A 23454-nucleotide genomic window follows, 5' to 3' on the forward strand; every position below is an offset into this window, starting at 1 on the left:
TGCCTTCGGCTCAGGTCATGATCCTGGAGTCCCGGGATCGAGTCCCGCATCGGGCTCCCTGCTCGGCGAGGGGCCTGCTTCTCCCTCTAACCCTCCCCGCTCTCATGTACTCTCTCTCTCTCATTCTCACTCTCTCAAAAATAAATAAATAAATCTATAAAAAAAAAAATCTTGAAAGGAAACCCATGCCATGCTTTGGAGTAAAAAAACCCAATATAGTAAAGATTTATTTCTTTCCAAATCTATACATTTCCATGCACTCCAAATAACAAAATAAGATGTTTTTAAAGGTATTTGACAAAATAACTCTAATGTTTACCTAGCACAATGAATTTATAGTAATAATCAGGAAGATGCTTTAAGGAAAACAAGTGAGATTTTCCCTACCATATTCTAAATGTATTGTCAAGCTACAATGTGTTACTCATGCTAGAATATGTGTATTTTGCTAAGAGCAAGGAGGTGGCTCTCAGTAAGGACCTGTAGAAATAAAATAATTAATGAACAAATATCCCTGGTTATCAGAGAAAGGCAGCTTTAAACTATGACTATGAGTGGCAAAAAAAAAAAAAAATCCACGTAATAATAATACTTGGTATTGAGGTGGGTGAGTAAAGGACACTAAGCATTGCTGATGAATGTATAAATTGGTACAATATTTTTGGTCAAGCAAATTAGTTACATGTTTGCATGTAGATATTGGTTACAACACTGTTTATAAGATACTGGGAAGCAACATTTTGTCCAGCAATAGGAGATCAGTTAAATTATGGTATCTCCATACAATGGAATACCATGATGCCATTAAAGATGATTCTGTAAACATACATTTCTTGACACAGAAGGATGCTCACAATACACTGTTAAGTGACTTAAAAAAAAAACATAGAATTTTAATCTTCTACTTCACAAATATTTATAAAGGGCCCTCTGATGGCCCAACACAGAGGGGAGTTGAAGACCCAAGCTAGTCAGGGTCTATTCTCATAAGGCTTACTGTCTAGCAGCAGGGAAATAGACTAAAAAAGGCTGAGTATTCTGGCAGAAAAGTCAGGCCACTAGGAAGTGTCTGACAGGAAACCTAATCTTATATGAAGGCCTCTTGAGTAAGGATGAGGGAGAGATGTCCAGGTACAGAGGGGGTGGGGGCACAGGGGAAGATGAAGAGTGAGTGAAGGTGGGCAGTGTTCTCAAAGGAGGTAGGGCAAGTAGGTATATACAGGCCGATCAGAAAGGCAGACCTCGGCAGAAGAGGTTAAGGATTTTGATCTTTATCCAAATACAGCGGGGAAGGCAATGAAGAAATTTAGGCAGATGAGGGACATGATCAGTCTGGTGTTTTCAAAAAAAACACTCTGGTTGGGTTATAGAGAAGAGAGTAAATGCCCAGAAACCAACATGATTCCATTTTCAAATATATATTACATATATTATATATACATATTCATGTAAAAAATATATCTGTGCATTTTTATAGATAGATATATATACCATAATATACCAATGTATATTATATAAATGTTTATGTATATTATGTATATTTATATTTAAGTGTATATACATAAACGTATTTATGTAATATATATGCATACATTGTATACATGTGTTTCACACATATATATGTATATTAGGTTTATAGATCTATATTATGTATACCTATGTATAGAAATATATATCCATGTTTATTATACACATACCTAAGTAATGTGTAGACCTAGATATATCTACTTAATGTATACTATACTTCTATACTCAGGTGTATTATATATACCTGTATGTATTATGTACACCTCTATTTTTTATAAAGTGTATATTTATACACTTATGCATATTATGCATATGGACATATCTAAACTATGTATGTACATCATATAAACGTACATTATATGCCTGTGTATATTACATAGAGTATTTACATTATGCATACACCATGTATATTATTTATAACCTATTTATTTACATATGTGTGTGTATATATATATATACACCAGTGCTATATATATTTATGTATCTGTGTAATATATATTATACATACAATATATAGTATACAAATATGCCTATGTATATCATGCATATATGCCTATGTGTGTATATACATATGTTATATGATGTATATGCCCATGTGTGAACCGGCACTATATGCTCATTAAAAAGAAGAAAGGAAAAATTAAAGGCTGTTAGAGGCTGGAGGTGGACCCCCTCCAGTTCAAGCCTCCCTTAGCCAGGACCCCTCCTCAACACTCTAATGAGACCCATCTCCTAGAAAGATCCCTGGGTGGGCTGTCTTGTGCCTCCAGACCCCTCCCCTGCAGGACTGCTTGGAGGGACCTCTGTGTTCTTAGAGGGAAGGTATTCTACTGGCAGCCTGGCTCCCCAGGAGACAGCGCAGCCCAGAGAGTCTCTGAAATTAAGGTCCTGCAGGAGCCCCAGCCTGGAGGGACAGCAGCAGCTGTGAGCCGGGGGTAGGTTTATCTGTGGCGACTAAGCCTACATCACAAAATGCAAACCGGGAGCTCATGAGCCTCCAGTCTAGAAAGCAGAAAAGGATGCCCCATCCCTGTGCTCTCTGGAGGGCTAAGTTCTGGCTCTTGGGCTTACAAATGGGGCCAGGAGGGTCCCTGACAAGTCCGGAGTAAGAATGCAGCCCAGGGACAGCCCCAGTCCCTGTGGATGCCTGGCAAACAGAAGCCCCAGGAAACAAAGAGATTCCATCCAGGTCTGAGAAAAGCAGAATTTTATGTGCATATTTATTGCCCTCCTGGCAATTTCGAAATGCACTGTCAGTAGGAAACTGTTTCCCGGACACTAAGACTAATCAAAAGCCTGTTCAAAAACGCATTATGCAGGTACCTAACATAACCACATACATTAGTTTCTTATGGTTTTATATTCAATTCAACAAAAATTTATTGAGCACAAGCTCCATGTGAGACACCATGCCAGGTGCTGTGGGAGCACATGGCAGATAATACACAATCCCTGCCTGTCCCCAGTCCTCAGCTGCTCATGTTCTGGGTGGGGGGCGGGGGGCAACTCATACTAAATGCTGTCTTCAATGCAGTGACCCAAGTACAGATGGCCCGAAATGATGACTTCTGGGTGGCACTCGGGGATGGTTCAATGTAGATCTAGTTTTTCCTGAGCACCATCTCTATTACCCTATGTCCTCCTTACAGCAACCATATGGGATAAGTATTATTATTGCCACCATTTTATAGATGAGAAAACTGAGGCTCAGAGAAGTTGAGATTGCCCAATGGCACACAGGTAGTCAAGTCTGTTTGAGCCCAACCCCTAGGCTCTGTGGATGATATGAGTGCTCCTTTCCTAGAGGTGTGTATCATCATAAGGAGCTTCTTCAGAATCTACATGCCCACGCCTCACAGCAGATCTACTGATCTACAGAACAGCAGGTCCTGTTCTGTCTTCTAGACTTGAGGCTCATGAACTCCCAGTTTGCATTCTGTGACTTAGGCTTAGTCTCCACGGATAGCCCTACCCCTGGCTCACAGTTGCAGCTGTCCCTCCAGCCTGGGGCTCCTGCAGGGCTTTAATTTAATACCACAGACTCTCTGGATTGCATTGTGTCCTGGGGAGCCAGGCTGCAAGGGGTAACTCCCAGATATGTGGATTTTGAAAAAACTCTGATATGCATCTTGAGTTATACCCCATTACAAGACCTTGGATCAGATTTCAATGGGTGGGGTGGTGAAGAAAAAAGCATTCCAGGTGGATGGAACTGGATAAGCGAAAGTGTGGAGCTAGGAAATGTAGGGCCTCTTTGGGAGACCATGACTGGCCCTAAGTAGAGGATCAAAGACAGAAGCAGGGTCTGCCAATGTGCTTGAGGGCCTCTCCTCTTCTCCCCAATGTTGCCTCTCCTGAATGCTCAAACCCCCCCATTCCCCCTCTCCCACCCCCATCCCTCCCACCCCCGCTAAGGGCTCAGCCACACCCTCTAATCTGTCCACACAGGCCATGCCCACTTATCGGCTATCGGTAAGCGAGAGCTGCTTGCCCCATAACTGAAGGAAACCAGCCTCTGTTCAGAGGGAGATGAAAGCCTGTCTGACATTATTGAGCACCTACTAATTGCCACGCACTGCATTAAGCCCTTTGCCTACATTATCTCATTGATTCTTCTTGACAACTCTGAAAGTTGTATATCATTATCTGCATTGTTTAAAAGATGAATGAGGTTCAGAGAGTAATTTTCCCATGGTCACATAGTCAGTAAGTGAGCTAGTCAGGATTCGACCTCACATCTGTCTGACTTCAATGCTGCGCTCTACCTCTGGGATGAAGTGCTTCTGGAAGGTCCACAGGGCCTCAGGTAAGAGGAAGGTAAGGCCGGGTCATGTGAGGAAAAAGGGATCAACGGAAACTGTTCCTGAGTAAAGACTGAATATAGCTCTTTAGCCTGGGTTCCCTTAAAAGCAGAGCCTGAGACAAGGATTTGGATGCAAGCAGTTTATATGTGAGGTGATCTCAGGAAGCACCAGGGAAGTGAGACCGGGAAGAGAAAGAAGCCAATAAAGTGTACTGGTAACCACTGTGGGCAACTGAGGCTCAGTCCCACTGGGACCCTCTGCGAGACTGTGTGGAGCACACATCAGAGCTGCCCCCACTGAGGAACAAGGAAGCTGCTGTCTTTATGATTTCACTGGTTGAGGACCATTCCCAGAGCACTAACTCCCCAGCACTACGAGCCTGCCCTACTTGAAGGCTAAACATATTCCCTTGGCCAGAGAACACCTTCAGGCAGAGAAGTTACTAGAAGCCTTTGGTGTATATGGGAACTGTCTGCAGGTTACCCCCAGGGCTTGCTCATGGGGTGTCTGTGGGATACCAATGGCATCTCCTGCAATGACTGTGTTCGGTACTTGGAGACTAAGACAAAGCATCCCTCAAGAAGACCTCCTTATGTGAATCAAATCTAGAAAACTGATAGGAACTGGATAAAAGAACTGAAAAGAAGCACATGAGAAAATCAAGAAGGTCCCAGCCTGAGGGTCAGGGCTATAATCTGATCAATGTGTTAAGGTCTCTAAAGAAGCAGGTGCAGCCTGGGAAGGGCACTGGTCAACCATAGGAGGACAGATCAAGTTGTCCCAGAAGCAGTGGTGATAGGGTCGGTCCCAGCCCCATCCAAGGAAAGGAGCTCATGGTCAGTGGATTGCAAGGACTCCTGGTCCCACTGACCAGACCAGCCCTGCTGTAAGATAGACGTATCTTAGCCCGGTGCCTTTAAAATCACAGGACTATCCCCCTGCTCTGAAATCAGACCTTCTAGTACATTCCCATAGGAATCTGGCCCCAGAGAGAAAAATTCTATAATGGTGGCTCTTACCACGAGGGTCATAACTCAGTATCCTAACCTCAGTTGATGTGAGTCTACCCAAAAGATGGCCCTGCTCCTCATATTGAAGTAAACAGGGATCCCACCCTGCATAGCCAAAGTCCAAACCCCAAAATAACCTTATTCTGAGTGGCCTCAAGAGCACACTATCCTCCTGCCTTCCCCAGGCATCACCCTAAATTCAACCAATCCTAGCAATGTCTCTTTTTCTATTTAAATTTCTATAGTAAGCAATGTGAGGGGGGGCTTCAAAGAGAAGGTGGCTAGGGACCCAGGCTATTGTTCTCCTAACCATAAGCCTCAGACTCATTCTTTGCTGAATATTCTCTGGACTGTGTGTGTGTGTGTGTGTGTGTGTGTGTGTGTGTGTGTGTGTGTTTCTGTATCTGAATGTTTATGCATCAGTATGCATATGTATTTGTGTAAATGGATGTTTGTGTAAGTATGTGCGTGAAAACAGCAAACATGAGCTCTGTAGGGACCGTTACTTACGAGCTCTGTGACCTTGGGCAAGTCATTAATAATCTGTCTGAGCTGTTTCCTCATTTGTAAAATGGATATAACAATAGTGCCAACCTCACCCATGGTTTGGGGGACAAAATAGGGTTAATACTTGTAAAGCAGTTTGGTAGAAGCCTGAATGAATGCCCAGTCAAAGCTAGCACTTGATGTTTGGGGTTATCATTCAAGGTGATTCTGTGTGTGTGCATGTACTCTGTGGTCCATTTAAGGTTCCACTGATATTGATCTATTTATGACCTTCGCTCTATGTCACGTTGTGGTCACCAGTGGGGTCGGTTAAGGGAAAGTCTAGCAAATGACCATAAAACCAGCATGAAAGACAGGTTGCCAGACACCAGAAGGAGGACAACCCAAGAGGATCCAAGAGCCAGAATGGTGGGCAGAGGGGTAACCAAGTCAGGGAGAAGAGTACCCCTGACTTCAGTGGATAGGACAACACAAATCAGCATATGATGCCAAGTCTTTCACACGGTATCCCCAGATAGACCATAAGCCTCAGGCCAGTGGTGTTCCTAAGCACAAAATCCCAGCCTCTATCCTGGGTGACTGATGCTTTCCACTGGACTACAGTTAGAGGTAACAAGTCCCCACCCACCCCTGTCCAAACACATCTAAGAAGATTGCAAAGAAACATCTCTCCTTCTTACCACATAGTGCGGCTCTGGATTTGGCTGTTTATCTCCAGTCTCAAGGCCTTGGATGATTATTCTGATAAACTGGAATGAATCTTGCAGCAAAAGGGGAGCAATAGCCATGCTGATTTATCACCCTTTTCAACCCAGCTGGGTTCCAAGAGAATAAATCTTGCTTGCCTCTGGCTAGGTACCCGCAATCATGCCACGGACCATGACTTTCATATCCCATTAACTCTGAATTACTCAGTCTGGGGCTGAGTTGAGAGGTAATTTAAAATGGCAAAAGGGGAAAAATGTTCTGATTTAGATCTGATAGAGACTGGATGAAGTCCTCCCGTTTTTCAGGGCTTAAATGTGAGCTTTGCAGAGGGAAGGACCTGCGGGTTGGACTGGACTCCTGTGAAGGACCCCTAAGTCGAACACATGCTCCAAAGGTCTGGAGGCTCCACCTCAGACCTGCTACGAGGCAGGGGCTGAGTTTCTCGGGGAACCAGTCCATTAAAAATCACCTTTCTCTGGAGTGTAAATTATCACAACGCTCTAGGGTGGCAATTTGGCAGTACCCATCAAAATGAAAAAGGCTTATGCCCTCTGACCCAGACATTTCACTCCAGAAACACTTGACTGCGTTTAAGGGGATGTAGACCAGGATGTTCACTGTAGCCTTACCTATAATACTGGAAAGTCAGAGACAAACCAAACGGCCCATCAGTAGGGGAATGCCTTAGGAGAGGGTGGCACCCCATTCTAGAAGAGAATAAGCACCCACTAAAGAGAATGAGGTGGAAGGAGGCCCATGATATATGACACAGTAAAAACAAATAAAATATGGAAGAGCTTCACTCAAAGTGTGCTGTTTTTCAAAAAAAAAAATGGAGATTAAATTGAAACTACTTTTTTTTGCCTCCATCCTCAGCATCTTAATATGTAAGGCATGCCTCTTCATCAGCAATCACATGGTCTCTGCAGTTTGAGCCACTTTCAACATCTCACAATACATTTCACATCCAGCCCGGCCTGATATTTTGGTCTCTCTGATCAAGCCTTCTCCCAGGATGATGACTGGTGCCCAGCTCACATTCTTGCACTGCCACAAAGCCCGTTGGGTCAGGGGGCAGGAAGAAGAGAAGGCTTTTCTCAGCAGGAATCTGCCTGGTTCTCGTCTTTTGAAGGGACACAGAGACCAGGCTCTCTCGGCATCAAATCACCTGTGGCATGTGCAGAAGTGAGCTCACCGTCTTCCCCAGACTGGAGGATCTAAACTACATGAGTATGTGGGAAGCAACAGGCAAGGGACTTACAGTTCTTTAAGAGCACAAAGCCCTTAGCCTGACATTCAAGGCTGCATGAGTCACAATAGAAATAAAATATGCTACCATTACATATAAACCCCAAATCACAGTGACTTCATATAACCAGGATTTCCTTGACCCTCACCAAAAGTCTGGTGCTGACTCCACACAGTGACTCACAGATCCAGGCTGTTACATCCTGTGGCTCTGTTGTCGTGATAGGTGATCTCCTGTGTCACCACAAAGGAGAAGGGAGAACGGGGAGAGGTCTTTGTGCTCTTACATGCCTCAGCTCAGAGGTCACTCCCACGAGTCCAGAGTCCACTGGTCAAAACTGTCACGTGGCCCCAACCCAAACCCAGGGGAGACTGGAAAACAGAGTGCCTTCTATGTTCCAGGAAAAAGACACTGCGTACTTATCACCTTGTCTTGACTCAAGAGCCCAACATACCTTTCCAACTTGACCTCACACACACTCGTTCCTCACCTGTGAGGCACAGCCACCTCCACTCTGATATCCCCACTAGGGAAGGAAAACCAGACTCTGCCCTCCAGACAGATGGGAGGGGAGTCTGCTTCTAGGCTGATGCGATTCATTTGTTCCTCTGTTCCTTCAGCAAACATTGACTGCACACTTATAATTATCCAAGCACTGTGCTAGTCCCAAGGAAACAGTAATGAGCAAGATAGAGACTCTACCCTCCTGAAGCTTACAGGCCAGGGTCAATTCCTACCATCTCTGCCTTCTCAATCCTACTGCACTCCGCCATCCTACCTCTTCCCACCTCCAGTGTGTTGGGAGTATTCATTCAGCGTGTGCGTGGGTGGGTCATAACCCAGTGCCTGGCACAAGGCAAATACTCAACAAATGTGAGTTGCCGGAAATAGCACCCACTGAATTTCTACAGGAATGCTGACAGGTTGCTCTTTACATTCCAGAGTCTATTCATACTATTCCACCATACCTGCTCCCAAAGGCTCAATTTCCAACCCCCTCTTCCTCACTCCCTCACTTAGAGGGCCCTGTCTGTAAACAGAGCTTAAGGAAACCAAAAGACTTAACAGGGGCTAAAGCTTCTCATGCAGTTCTTGAAATTGTTTCCTTTGGGCCTTGAGAGAAATCTGGTCTCTTTTAAGATGGGGAGACCTGAGGCTCCTTGAGGGAGTTCTGGACCTTATACCAAACTGTTAATACAACAAATCAAGAACAAAGAATGAGAAGTATTGTTAAGACTTATGGACTCACTTTCTGCAGGTGTCTGCTCAGATTTCACTCCCCGGAGAGGCCCTTTGAGACCACCGTATATAAAAACACCATTTCCATCATTCTCTATTTCTTTACTCTGCCTCATTTTTCCCCCAAGCCATTTATCACAACAATAAACAATAAGCCTGTTCCAGATTTCAGAGCCCCAGCCCAGTGAGTGTGACACTGCCCATCCTATCACTGAGGGCATGGACTGAATCTGTGTAGGTGCGTGGAGGACAGAATGAGCAGAGTTCTGCTATGCACATTCCCCAGCACCTAGCTCAGAGTCTGGAAGCATATATGCTTCCTAAATACGCTTCCGGGCTGAAGAACGGGAGACCATTAGGAAGTACGCTTCTGTACCTCAACTTTGTAAATCATGTCAAACTTCACAATTTCTGTAGGCACTTGTTTATAAATAAAATTAGATTCATCCAAAACTGAGTTATTCTTCATGGTCGGTTAGTTATTACTGGGAATTTAAAAGCACTTATTTGGATAATATCCAGGTCATTTGGAGTCAGCATCTTCTAAAAGTTGGACCCATTATAGATAAACACCCATGCTGGGCTCCAAGCATAAAAACTAGCAATATGGTTCATTTCCTAGAACATCTGATGAAAGGACAACTCCTTCCTTCATCCCCTAAATATAGCCTTTCTCTAAACAAAATATCCAGTACATAGCATGAGACTGCATTTGTGTTCAACATGGGTTTCTGATAACATACCTCATGCTGCTTTTAAACATCAGATAGATTGGTTAAATCCTTTTAAGAAAATTAGGCAAGCAAAGATGCCGTTAGTTCTAGAAACCCAACACATACATGGCAGAAGCATAGTAATTATTTTTAAGGACATTTTTTTTTATAATGCTTGTCATTTCTGGGTATTAGCTCAAACAGCCCGAACCTGGAACCTCTTTAGGAGATGCCCTTAGTATCAAAGATAATATAACTCATCACAAAATTTGCTGGTGGTTTTTATCTCCCATTCAATTCACTTGTCAGTTTTATACAGGATGACCATATAATTTACTGCCCCCAAAAAAGAAAGACACTGAGGAGGGTAAAAAGAGCTCTACTAATATGAATGATGATGTCAGCATGACAAACCAGGCATGCAGTTACCCTAGCTTTATATCTGATAAAATATAGCTTCCCTATGAGCCATGTACTGAGCCAGACTCCATGGTGAGCGTGCTCAAGTGCTGGGAGGTAAGCCTGGAAAGAAAACACCTAGATCTATATCAGGGATCAGTAAACGTTTTCTTAAAGGGTCAGACAGTAGCTAGATCAGGGATCAGTAAACTTTTTCTTAAAGGGTCAGATAGTAAATCTTTCACCTTTGGGGACCAAGAGGCCACACTAAGGCTATTATGTAGGTACTTACCTAACCATTTAAAATGTAACCATTTAAAAATTTAAAAGCTATTCTTAGCAGTTGGCTGGATTGGCCTATGGGCCAAAGTCAGCCAACCTCTGAGCTAGAGCATTATAGATATTAAATACTGAGCTAAGAAGTTTGGATTTAATTCTGTGGCCAGTAGTTTCCAGCAGTATCTTTATTTTACTGATAAGAACAGATACTACACTTGATCTTAGCCAAAAGGCCAAGAAGCGATGCAGTATCTTTATTTTAGAAGTAGAAACATGTCCTCAAAGGAAAGCATCTATGGAAGCCCAATATATATATATGCAAAACAGATAAAAATGTGTCTGCTGTGTTTGAAATGGGAATGAGATGCAGCGAGCACATCTCTCACCCACAGCGGGTCCCCCCTGAGTGGTCCTGCTGATCACAATTTAAAAACCACAGCCACAGTCAGGGGGTGCTATTAAAGACCTCTGAAGAGAGGGGTAAAGCGGTCACGGCTGTGTTTTACAACAACCGGTCTGGGCACAGCATGACCGGGAGGCAAAACGCCCAGGGCAGAAAGGCCAGTGAGGAGGGTCCTGCGTGGGAACGCACGGAGTAAGGGATGTTTCCGAAGCAGGTGGCAGGGATACAGGTGTGGGTCTCAAGGGGGACAAAGGCATCCAGGCAGCGCCAGCTTCATGGGCGTGCGGCCTGTGCACCCTCAGGGGACCCCCACTTGCTGCTGTCACCATCTTGAAAGGCTCAACAATCTTCCCAGCAGGGCCCTGCATTTTCATTTGCACAGGACCTTGCTGATCACACACCAGTCCCGCACCCAGGGAGGACTGGTAGGAGCCTGAGCATGTGTGTCCGCACCTTCCTCCTGCAGCACTGGCCAGGGGCACTCTACATCATCCCTGGGGACCAGCGCTCTCTAGAAAAAGCCTAGGCACCTCACAGCACTTTCTCCGAGTCTCAGGTCACCCCTCCCATGGGATGCTCTGCCCCCTCACAGGCACTGCTCTGGCTTCTGCAGCCTGCAAACACCAGTCATAGCTGATTGGCCCCAACTCCAAGTCTCTGGGTTACCAACTCGAGTCAAACCCTTACAGGCTGCCTGGTGCTCAGTGGGAATACCGCGGAGTAGCAGTTGCCTTCTGCTGACCGGTGGTCCATAGACGTGAACTCCTAAGGGTCCCTTTGGGTTGGACTCCACCAGGAGCAAACACTGAGAGAGATAAGGATTCAGGTACAAGGATGCTCAGGAGAGAGTGAGGCCACGAGACAGTGGTGAGGAGACAGCCAGTAGGGGTGTGGACTACCACTGTGGGCCGCCAGGGGGCGGCCCCGGAGCCTGTGATTACAACGGAGGGCTTCCATCGACAGATGAATGGATAAAGAAGATGTGGTATATATACACAATGGAATATTACGCAGCCATCAAAAGGAATGAGATCTTGCCATTTGCAACGACGTGGATGGAACTGGAGGGTGTTATGCTGAGTGAAATAAGTCAATCAGAGAAAGACATGTATCACATGACCTCACTGATATGAGGAATTCTTAATCTCAGGAACAAACTGAGGGTTGCTGGAGTGGTGGGGGGTGGGGGGGATGGGTTAGCCTGGTGATGGGTATTGAGGAGGGCACGTTTTGCATGGAGCACTGGGTGTTATGAACAAACAATGAATCATGGAACACTGCATCAAAAACTAATGATGTAATATATGGTGATTAACATAACAATAAAAAAATTAAAAAAAAAAAAAAACAACAACGGAGGGCTTCTCCCCTGATGGGCCGGCAAGCTGGGGTGTTCGTCACCAACCCCACCCTTCCCCAGAAATGCTGGTGGGCCCACGGGCAGGCCAAATATCCTCTGTGACCAGAGACTGCCCTCACACAGAGAGACACGGAGCTGCCACCATCCACCAGAACGGTCTGCAGGTGGCCTTTGGGTGGGTCTGGGAGCTCTGAGTGTGGCACCTACAAGGTCTGCTCCACCCTCCAAGCTACTATCAAGGAAAAATACAGATTTGGGGAAGAAAGGGGATTTCAGAACACTCCAAGTATAAGAGCATACCTTCAGCCGGTCATTCAAAAAAAACTCCTGGAATACCAGTTCTGTGCCAAAATTCAGCTTCTATCTCCAGCGCTGTTCCACAGGCCAAATTTACAACCAGCTGGTGTCAGACCCAACACCAGTAAGGGAACAGACGTGCTCATCCACCGGAGGCCAGGACCACCTGCCCCTAGCTTCGTACCAGCAATTCCCCTCCCAGCTATACACCCAATAGAACCGAAAACCCAAGTCCACACAAAAACGTGTATACAAATGTTCATAAAAGCATTATTTATAGTAGCCTGGAAATGCAAACAACTTCAATGTCTACCAACTAATGAAAGAACAAACATGTGGAATATCCATACGATAGACCACGATTCGGCAATAAAAAGGAATGAACTTCTGGTACGTGCGATCTCACAAAGGAACCTCACAAACATCAAGTGCACAAAGCCAATGGCAAAGGGGCGCATATTATAAGAGTCCATTTATATGAAATTCCAGGATAAGCAAATCTAGAGAGTCAGCAAGTAAATTAGCGGTTGGGTTGCCAGGGGCCAGAGGAGGGGAGACAGAAGACGGAGGAGTGGCGAGGACTGACTGACAAAGGGTTTCTTTTGGGGGTGGTGAACACAATCTAAAATTGATCGTGGTGATGGCTGTGCAGCTTTAAAAACATACTAAAAGGGGCACCTTGGCAGCTCAGTCCGTTGAGCATCTGCCTCTTGATTTTGGCATGGGTCATGGTCTCAGAGTCATGAGATCAAGCCCCTCGTTGGGCTCCACATTCAGTGGGGAGTCTGCCTGAAGATTCCCTCTGGCCTTCCCCCCATTCATGCATTCTCTGAGTAAATAGAATCTTCAAAAATAAAATAATAAAAACATACTAAAAAACACTGAATTGTACACTTTAAATAGCTGAATTATGCAGTGTGTGATTTCTATCTCAAAAAAAGCTGCTATTTAAAGACTAACATGAAGTTCTAATATAAATAAGCAAATTGACGGGGCACCTGGGTGGCTCAGTCGGTTAAGCATCTGCCTTCGGCTCAGGTCATGAACCCAGGGTCCTGGGATTGAGCCCCGCATCGGGCTCCCTGCTCTGCGGGGAGACTGCTTCTCCCTCTCCCTCTGCCTGCTTCTCTGCCTACTTGTGCTCTCTATCTCTCTGTCAAATAAATAAAATCTTTTAAAAAAAATAAATCAATAAATAAGCAAATTGACAATAGCACTGCCTCTTGGAGTATCCACCCCCGGGGGGAGAGAGGACACCACACAGTAAATGCGATAAATCAATTCTATACTATATACTATACACTATATACTACATTGTCATGGAAGGTGACCAGGGCTGGGAGGAAACCACAAAGCAGAGGGTGGACATAAGGAATCTGGGGTGACAGCGAGAGCCACAGTTTCAAATATGGCAGTCAGGGCAGGCGTCGTTGAGAAGGTGACATTTGGGCAAAGGCTCAAAAGAGTTGGCCATGAGGACAGCTGGGGACAAGCATTCCAGGCCCAGGGCACGGCTGGGGCAAAGGCCTGGAGGCTGGGGCGAGCGGCAAAGTGGTGGAATAGCTCCAGCCCAGCTGGAGCAGCATGCAGGAGAGGGGGAACGAGGTCAGAGAGAAAACTGGGGCTCCTGGGGGCCCATCAGGCTGAGGAAGCATCCAGGCCTGCCGCCACTCAGATGGGATGTGCAGCTTCAAAGGGAAGCCGTGTGACAGATGGAGTGAAGGTGAGCTCGCATTTCCCGTCAGCGGCTCGCCCAGCTGGAGACCAGGGTTCTGGCCATGCTGCCCTGAGCAGAGGTCACCCAAGCCCACCCAGGCAGAGAAGGGGGTGTATGGTGGGGATCTGCCAAGCTCTAGCCCCGAAAAGCAAAAATGAGAAGTTGGGAAGCAGCAGGCTGACAGGAAACTGCAATTTCACCATCTAATAACCCAGCATGTTTGTGATTTTCAGGTTCCAATTTTTGTATTGTCACGGTCAATTACAGGTCACAAATGATTTCCAAAGTGGGCTGCCCAGGAAGACGGTTGTGCAAATCCATTTTCCGCGGTCTTCCGGCTCCAGGGCTGCTCAGAGCGCGCGGAGCCGGAGTGAGGGGAAAAGGGAACGGAACGGGCCCGGGGCCCCAGGGGTGTTCCCAGCCCAGGTTTGCTGCATATGTACCGGGTCACCTCACCTCCCCGAGCCTCTCCTTACAGAGAAGGCTGGACCTGACTCACCTCGCACGGATGCTGTGAGACACTCCATTAAAAGGCACAGTGGGAAACACCAAATACCACTCTGACCATGTGCCTGTCCTGAGCGAGCATTTTCAGTCCTTTTAACAGCCTTATTGAGATAGAATTTGCATACCAAAAAATGCACTCATTCTAAATGTAGGATTTAATGATTTTAGTGAACTTATAGAATTGTGCACCGATCACCACACTCCGATTTTAGAATATTTTCATCACCCTAAAAAAGAGTGTGCCAGAGCAATCCTTTGAGGTTAGAGTTCCACCTATAATAACGTTAATGCCATATAAAAACAAGAGAGAAAAATTGTGATWAAGTTGGATCACAGGCAACTGCCATTTTTATAGGTTAAAAATGCCCAAATATTGGCAACTTCGTGTAGTTTAGCCTTTTCTAAAAAAGAACACTCACAAACACAGTATAGTAAAACTATAGTTGGCATATTAACTCATATACAATAAATGATTGCCTGTGAATTAATTGCCTGTTGGGAATTATATATTCTATTATTATACAGAAAAACACATATGTTGGGTTTTGTGGGTGATTTCAGGGATTTGGGATTTTTCAAGGGAGGAATTTTGACTGTACCATTTTCACCTTAGGCATGGTCTTTGGAAACACACCTTCACAGGGATTGCCCACTTTTGAGCTGGCTCAAGCCAGCATCTTTGATGTGCAGTTGGGAAAAATGAAGCTTGGAAAGCATTTCCGCTCCCCCATACTGCTCCAAGAAATGTAAGTAAAACTTTGTAAATGGAAACACCTTGCATTTATAGCATATGAGAATTATGGTTTGGACACTGTCATTATTTTGCATGCTTACTTCTTTTGGCGGGGCAGGGCTCTCCATCCCCTAACAAGAGTCTAAGGTCCATGAAGAGAGATGACAGGCCTTCTTTAATCTCTAACTCCCCTGTGCTTAGCTGTACCATTCTTTGCCTATAGTACACGCTCAATAAATATTAAATAAACGAAGTCAATGTGAAAGGGAGAAAAGTCTCTGGTTCATAATCCCCTCCCGACCTCCCCCCAATAGCATCACAGTAGATACTAAAAGAGAGTTTGTGAAAAAATGATTGCATCCATGGGCCCAGAAGGCTTTTAGGTCAAACATTTGAGCCAGTTCTGCATCACCCTCTGCAAGGATCAGATACTTTCATTTACAGAGAACCCACTACAGTCTGCCCTCCAGCACCCAAGTTGGAAGTTTCCTGTCCCAAACCCGGGGAAGAAAATGAGAAGCAGCAGCACAAAGAGCACCACACTTCATCAGACACCTGCTGTCTTTACCGGCTTGGAGGCCAGACCCCTGGCAAGGGAAAGGGCAGGAGAGAAACTGCTCAGAGAAGTAGGGACACTAGATGCTGAAGCCCATGCAGATGCCCCCAGTTGGGCTTTCTGGGGCTTGCAGACCACAGAGAGCTATATAGATGGACAGAGGGGACTTGGGGGCAGAGCGGGAGCAGTATTACTGCTCGAAACCGAGGTGGGCTCCTACAATCCCACAGGGAGAAGATGCTACGAGCTCTCCTCCCACCAACCTCTTCCCTAGCTCCCCAATTAAATGATCAGAACCTAAGACATTGATTGAATGTGGGTGCTAGTGGGAGGGTCGCTGTGTTAAAATGTGTGTGTGGTTTCAGGGAGAGGCCCAGCTTCAACTAGATTTCTGCATCAGGAGGTATCAGTCACCCTCCCCACTCCTCACAAAGCAATTTTGCATTTCCCACTGGGTGTCTGCTTCTAGCACGTGACCCCCCCCCAGGAAGCCCACGTGGCAAGGGGAGGGGACTGGCATTTCTAGGTTCATCATGCTATGCTCAGTGTCCAGTACATGGTACAGATCTGCATGCAGAAAGCACTCAATACACATTTGTGGAATGAGCACTTATTACGTAAGCAGTCCTACTCGAGGGGGGTCATCCCCATTTTCACAAATCAAGAAACTGAGGCTTAAAGAGAAAGTGGAGGAACAGCTTTGCTGATGCCAAAGCCATTTTCAACAAACTGCCCTGTTCCTGTGGATTAAAGGAGAGAAGAGAAGGAGGGAAGAGAGAAGAAGGATTGGTGGGGACAAGAGAAGATAAAAGAAAGAAGGAGGAAGCTCCCAGAAGCCAAGGAATTAAATTCGTATTTGAATTAAGTTGCAGGGGAGGGGGGGTGGAGGGTGGAAATGCCACTCTGGTGGACAGATGTGTGTGCTGCCTATTGTCAAGAAATAAGCACGACGTATTTTTTGTTTCTTCGTCTGCCATGGCAACTGGAAAGCTTAGAATCAGATTTATCTGCTTGAGTAAGAACCAGCTCCAGAGTCTCGGAGCACCTACTCTTGCTTCCCTCCCAGAGAAGCTGTTTCCTGATTTATGTTTCTTTTCTGCCCCATGGAAACACCCAGTCCCTGCCCTAAACCTGAAGCAGCCTGGAGGAGTGTCCACATATTGTATTAATTGGCCTATCCTTCGATTCCTTACATTTCACTAGCTCCACACCGATCACGGGAGTAATATCAACCATAATTAGGCATTATAAGGATAATGATTTCATTAAAGCGCCTTTAATAGGTTCGAACATGTACAAGGAAAGGTGTTATACCACACAGTCAAATACTTTATCAGCTTGTGGTAATTGGAATCACTGAATTATAGTAACAGAGCAACCAAAGGTAATATCCTATTTGGCCAAAGTCGTCTGGCCTCCCCCAGGCCTCCAATTATCATATTTCTTCTTGGAATCAGGTCTCCCATCCACCCAGAAGCTGATGCAAGCTCCAAGTTATTACAGTGGAGTTTGCACGGGAGCTGTGAAGTTCTAATTTTCTCATTACAGAACCTCATCTGTCAGCTATTTACTGGCGAGCCAGCCCTGTTCTTGAGTTCAGGTGATGAATAGGCATAAACAGCTTAGCGAGCAGAGAGGCAAATAAACATTTGAAAATGATCAGACCCTGAGAAGCTTCTATCAGATAGTGTTGTGGGTCAGAGATAACTGGAGCAAGGCACAGAATGAAACATGGAGAAGAGGCTAAACCATTTCACTCAACAACACAATGATGGCAAGAGGCAATTTATTCTGCTATGTGGAGAGTCTCAGATGGTTCTTTAGATGGTGCTGTCAAACCCCACCAAGTAAGCTGGTATCAGGAGAATAGTTTACACTATGCACATTCATTCGTTCATTCGCATTTAATGATATCATAGTGGCATGTTATAAGCCCTATGTAAGTGTTAGCTACCAGCTTCTGTTCATTCACATGAACAACTCGGTGCTTACTTAGAGCCAAGGAACATAACCAACATCAAAGGTGCAACTGTGAATTCAAGAGACATAATCGTTGCCTTCAAGTTACTCCCTGTTAGGGACTGATTGTCCCCCCCACCAAATTAGCAGGCTGATGCTTAATCCCCAAAGTAATGGTATTTGGAGGTGGGGCCTTTGGGGATGATTAGGTCACGAAGGTGGAGCCCTCATGCCTGAGTTTAGTGCCCTCCCGCCTTCTACCATGTGAGGACACAGCAAGAACCCAACCGTCTATGAACCTCATCACACACTGAATCTGCCAGCACCTTGATCTTAGACTTTCCATCCTCCAGAACTGTGAGAAATAAACATTTGTTGTTTAAACCAACCAGTCTATGGTATTTTTGTTATAGCAGCTCAAATGGACAAAGGTGTTCACAGTCTGGTAGGGTACAGATACCAGATACAGAAAAGTCATCCTACAAATACTGGCATTATTTCCATTATGATGAATATAATGAAAAGTAAGTACAGGTGCCATGAGAAGCTAGAACTAGGAACCTGAACTAGTCCGGGGTGGGGGGTGGAGGTGGTCAGCAAAGATCTCCCTGAGGAGTGGTCTTTAGACTAAGACTCAGAAATTAGCTAGGCAAAAGGGTAGGAGAAAGAGTATTTCAGAAATAGGGAATAGCATTTATGAAGGCTCCTAGGAGGAAGGAGCTTGGTGTAATAAGCAAGGAAAGGGACAGTCTGGCTAGAACTTACTGAGTTCTGATGGGACGTGATGGCCACAAGATCGTATGTGCCTTGTAGCACATAAGAGCGTGAATTTATTCTCTGAGCAATGGGCAGCCACTGAAGGACTTAAACAAGGAGAGGCTGACAGAGCGACCATAATCTGCTGGACTTCTGGACGTACTGACCAGGAGCCAATCCATCCAGAAATATTTATTTAGAAACTCTTATGTGAAAACTGCTTGTGGTGTGATGGGAAAACCCTAAGAAATCTCTTACCACTGGCTGAATTATTTAAATAGAACAGTTTGGCCAAAGCATTAGGTTCAGCTTATGAATTGGAGAAGGATAACGTTGGAAGACTTGCAATTTAAAATGCTAAGACACGGGGCACCTGGGTGGCTCAGTTGGTTGAGCGACTGCCTTCGGTTCGGGTCATGATCCTGGAGTCCCGGGATCGAGTCCCTCAGCAGGGAGTCTGTTTCTCCCTCTGACCCTCTTCCCTCTCATGCTTTCTCTCATTCTCTCTCTCTCAAATAAATAAATAAAATCTTTAAAAAAAAAAATGCTAAGACGAGGGACCTAGACTTTTTTTCTTTTAGAGAGGCGAGAAGAGGGGCAGAGAGCAGGGAGAAACTAACTTTCATTGATTGTCTCTCATCTGTCAGGCACTATGCTGGATATTTTATGCATAGATGGTATCATCTGATCATCAAAACTCTCAGAAATTTAAGCTGCTCTGTTTGATCACCCTCACATCATCACACTTTTCCATTTTGAACACTGAGGCTTAGAGATATTCAAAAAATTGTCCAAGCAGAGCTCAAGGTGCCAAGCATGGTCTTCCCATTTTCACCTTCTTCTAAGACATTCTAGCCCTGACCTCATCCTTGCTGCCACAGAGAGAGCCCCACCCACACAGCTCTGCAGGTACAAATGCTCACCCCCAGAACCCTGGCCAAGGAGATCTGGTTCCACAGATAGGATAAGGTGATTGGGACCCCGACTGAGAATCTGAACTAAATGAGCCAGAGTATAGGTCAGCTAAGAGATGAGAGGAGTTCAAAACCCAAGATCGAGCCACACAGGTCAATGCTGAAGTTGTGGGGAGAAGAGCCTATCTGCAGAGAGAGAGACAGGTGGGCAGGGCACACCCATGTGCAGAGCAAATGCAATGCAGCCTCATTAGGACAGTGGGGGCAAACTTAGTTTTTTTTTTTTTTTAATGGTTAATATGGTAAATGTTATATATATTTTACCACTATTAAAAGTGATTTTTTAAAGAGTAAGAGACTTCATCTAGTCATTCACTCATGAATTACCAAGTGCCTAAAACAGTGCCTAGAACTTAATAGGCATTCAATAAATGTGTTAAATGAATAAATGCCAAAAACTTCCACAGGGTTTTTATAGGTACCAAGCAGACAGAAGCTGATTGAAGGCACAGAGTTTGGAATTCTCTCTCTCCAACCAAAGAGTGATCCATAGAGGGACAGTGTGCATGAGACTCTGAAAAGACTATAGGAAACACCCGACTCCTGCCTCATTTTAAACAGTGTAGCTTTTTCTTGGCACAAGCAGGCAAGAAAGTTACAAATCTGAGTAAGGAAAAAGGAAATCTGCAATAAAATTTTTAATTCATGGAGGAAAAAGAAAATTTCTACTGAAAAAAATTCACTGAAGCAGATTTAAAAATATATATATACCAGAAGCTTTCCTAGATTAAGAGGAAAAAACAATGACAAAAATTATAAGAAAGAAGATCATAGATAGGGAGGACAGACAATGGCAATACAACACACAAGTAACTTATTTATTTCCAAATCAGTGCAGGACAGAAGCCATACTAAGAGAAAAGAGCAGAATGCTCTCCCAAACTAGAGAAATAATCTGTAAGATTATAATTCTATCTACATTTCCTAGATCTGATTTCAAAAGTCAGTTGAAAGAGATAAATACCTAGATACAATTTGGAAAATTTTGTGACCCCAGAATTTTAGACACAGAAAAGCTGTCATTTTTTAGTATAGAGGAAATAGGAAAACAGTCTCAACCAAGAACTGAGAAAATGTGCCACCAGGCATCCTTCTGGAATTAAACCTGAGATGAACACTAACTAGTCAAGACATGACATAAACTTAACAACTCAGCTTTGGGGAAATCAAACTATAAGAGGACAATGGTGAGTTTTACAACCAGTTATAAAGAGGAGAAATGTCTAAATGATCCTGGTAAATCTGTTTCTAAAACAAGGCAAATGTCAAAAATTATTCCTAAAAATATATTAATAACTTGGTGCAAGACACTAGATAATGTTAATAAACCCCCAAAAAATTAAGGGTAAGAGAAACCATGCTTACACTGTGTATTAAGTAAAAAACACTCAAAAATACATTTTCATGCTTGGTTGTAAAATGAGAAAATCACTGGTTAAAGAATGATTTGAAAACTTAAACCATTACTCTAATTAAAATACATCTTCCAAAATACATTTTAAAAATGTAAATAGAGTTCTACACTAAGAAATAATACAAAGAAAAACAAAATTCAGGCATAAAAATTAAAAGGATAAGACAAAGCTAAAGAAGTAATATGAAATGGCTTGAACAGTAACTGTCAATGTGTTAAATCCCACTATTAAAAGACAAAAATTCTCAAATTAACTCAAAGACAAAATCCAAATATAAAGTTTTCAGAGGTACAAATGAAGTGTCTTTTTTTATTAAACACAAAAAGGGCAAATGTGTATTATAGGCACATGCAAATTTCCAAAGCGTAATTACAACATTCACATCAGATAAAGTAAATTCAAGGCACAAAAACATATTAAACAGGAGAGTCAAGACTGTCAGATATTGATAAAATCTAGGCTCCATAATGAAGATTCCACTGTCATCTCCTAGTCTCTGTTCTCCTGGAAGAACAAGGGACCAAGGCTTAAATTCAAGGACACAGAATATTAATTACAAAAATTGACCAGAGCCTGGACCAAAGCAAGAGTCAACAAATTTCTAAGGATTTAAATGATGCAAAGTAAGGTCTCTATCAGCAGTGAAATTAAGCTTGAAATCAGGAACACTAGCAAGAAATTCCCATATGTTAAAAATAGAAATATGCTTTTAAATAACCGATGAGTCATAGAAAAAAATCACTAAGGAAATGAGAAAATATTTTTATTTAAATCATAATGAAAATATACCAAAATTTGAGGGATGTCACTAAAGCCATGCATATATTAGGGAGATAAACACAAGTAGAAAATCAATGAGCAAAGGATTCAATCTCAAAACTTTGGGAAAGGAAGAGCAAATTAAACCCGAAAAAAAAAGTGCAAGGAAGAAAACAAGAAAGAGCAAAAAGCAGTAAAACTAAAAAATAGAATGTCATAGAGCAACTCACAGTAGAGAAAGGTTTCTGACATCATACATGGAAATTATAACCCAAATAGAAAAAAAGGATGACGTTGTCCTTAACAAAAAATATCATTAACATTGTGAAAAGAAAAGTCCAGAGAAGAGGTTACAGCAAAACATAAAACCAACAAAGAACTCATACCCAGAACATTTAGAGAACTCCTATAAATCAGTAAGTCAACCCAACCGAAAAATGGGCAGAAGACTTAAACAGGTACTTTCAAAAGAGAAAATCCAAATGGGGCCCCTAAAAATGTAAAAAGATACTATCTCTAGGGAGGGGCAGAGCAAGATGGCGGAGGAGTAGGAGACCTGGATTTCCTCTGGTCTCAGGAATTCAGCTGAATAGGGATCAAACCATTCTGAACACCTACGAACTCAACAGGAGATCGAAGATAAGAATAGTAACAACACTCTGAACAGAAAAGCAACCACTTTCTTGAAGGTAGGACGTGAGGAGAAGTGAATCCAAGGCGATATTCAGGAGGATAGACGGCGGGGGAGGGAGCCTCCGTCGGCCGCTTGTGGCAAGTGCTAGAGCCGCGGAGCACAAAATCGGACCTTTTAGAAGTCGGCTCCGCTGAGGACAGTGTGGTCTCAAGACCCTCGGGGTCACAGAAAGACCGGGGGTGCCTGAGTGTGGCAGAGCTCCCAGGAATCGGAGAGGGGAAGCCGGCTGCAGAGACAGAGCCGAGGCGCGGGCTCTCAGCTCGGGGTTGCCATAAACTGTGATCCGCGGCCCAGTCGGGCCACTGCTCCTCCAGCAGGGACCCAACAAGTGGCAGAGCCGGGGAGTCTCCCCTTCCTCCCCGGGGAGGAGCGGTGCGGGAGCGCACCGCAGGGATCTGCTAGGTTTGGAGACTCCACACGGGGTCGGGTGCCAGAAATAGAAACGCTCGATCACAGGCCGGGTGAGCACGGAGTGCAGCCAGAGACCAGGGAGATGGGAGTGACTGCTTTAAGCTGGGGGCGCACTGAGGAGCAGGGCCCTGAGTTCTCAGCTCCTCCAGGCACAGATTGGGAGGCCACCATTTTCACCCTGGTCCTCCAAAGCTGTGCTAAGAGCTTGCAGGGAACAAAAGCTCCTGAGAGCAAACCCGAGCAGCTTGCTTAGCCCGGACCGACAAGGGCGGGGCAACTCCGCCTCCGGCAAAGACATTTGGGAACCACGGCAACAGGCCCCTCCCCCAGAAGATCAGCACGAACAGCCAGCAAGCCAAGACCAAGTTTACCCATCAAGGAGAATGGGAGAACTCCAGCGCTAGGGGAATACTGCACATAGAATTCATGGCTTTTTTACCATAATACATTAGTTTTTTAAAGTTAATTTTTTTAACTG

The 23454-nt window shown here is 44.4% G+C and overlaps 1 long non-coding RNA gene and 1 other non-coding gene across 2 annotated transcripts in view; both read right to left on the reverse strand.

Annotated features, from left to right (window-relative positions):
* Positions 1-23454, reverse strand: part of LOC141370557 (uncharacterized) — a 96343-nt gene that overhangs the window by 52042 nt on the left and 20847 nt on the right. The gene's annotated exons all lie outside the window — the stretch shown is intronic.
* LOC112827137 (U2 spliceosomal RNA) lies at positions 10494-10680 on the reverse strand. Its single transcript, XR_003209157.1, has one exon. It is a non-coding gene; the product is annotated as a U2 spliceosomal RNA (small nuclear RNA).

The sequence above is a fragment of the Callorhinus ursinus genome, unplaced genomic scaffold (assembly GCF_003265705.2).
Source record: "Callorhinus ursinus isolate GAN/ISIS: 27379988/994484 unplaced genomic scaffold, GSC_fseal_2.0 scaffold38, whole genome shotgun sequence".
Lineage (NCBI taxonomy): Eukaryota > Metazoa > Chordata > Mammalia > Carnivora > Otariidae > Callorhinus > Callorhinus ursinus.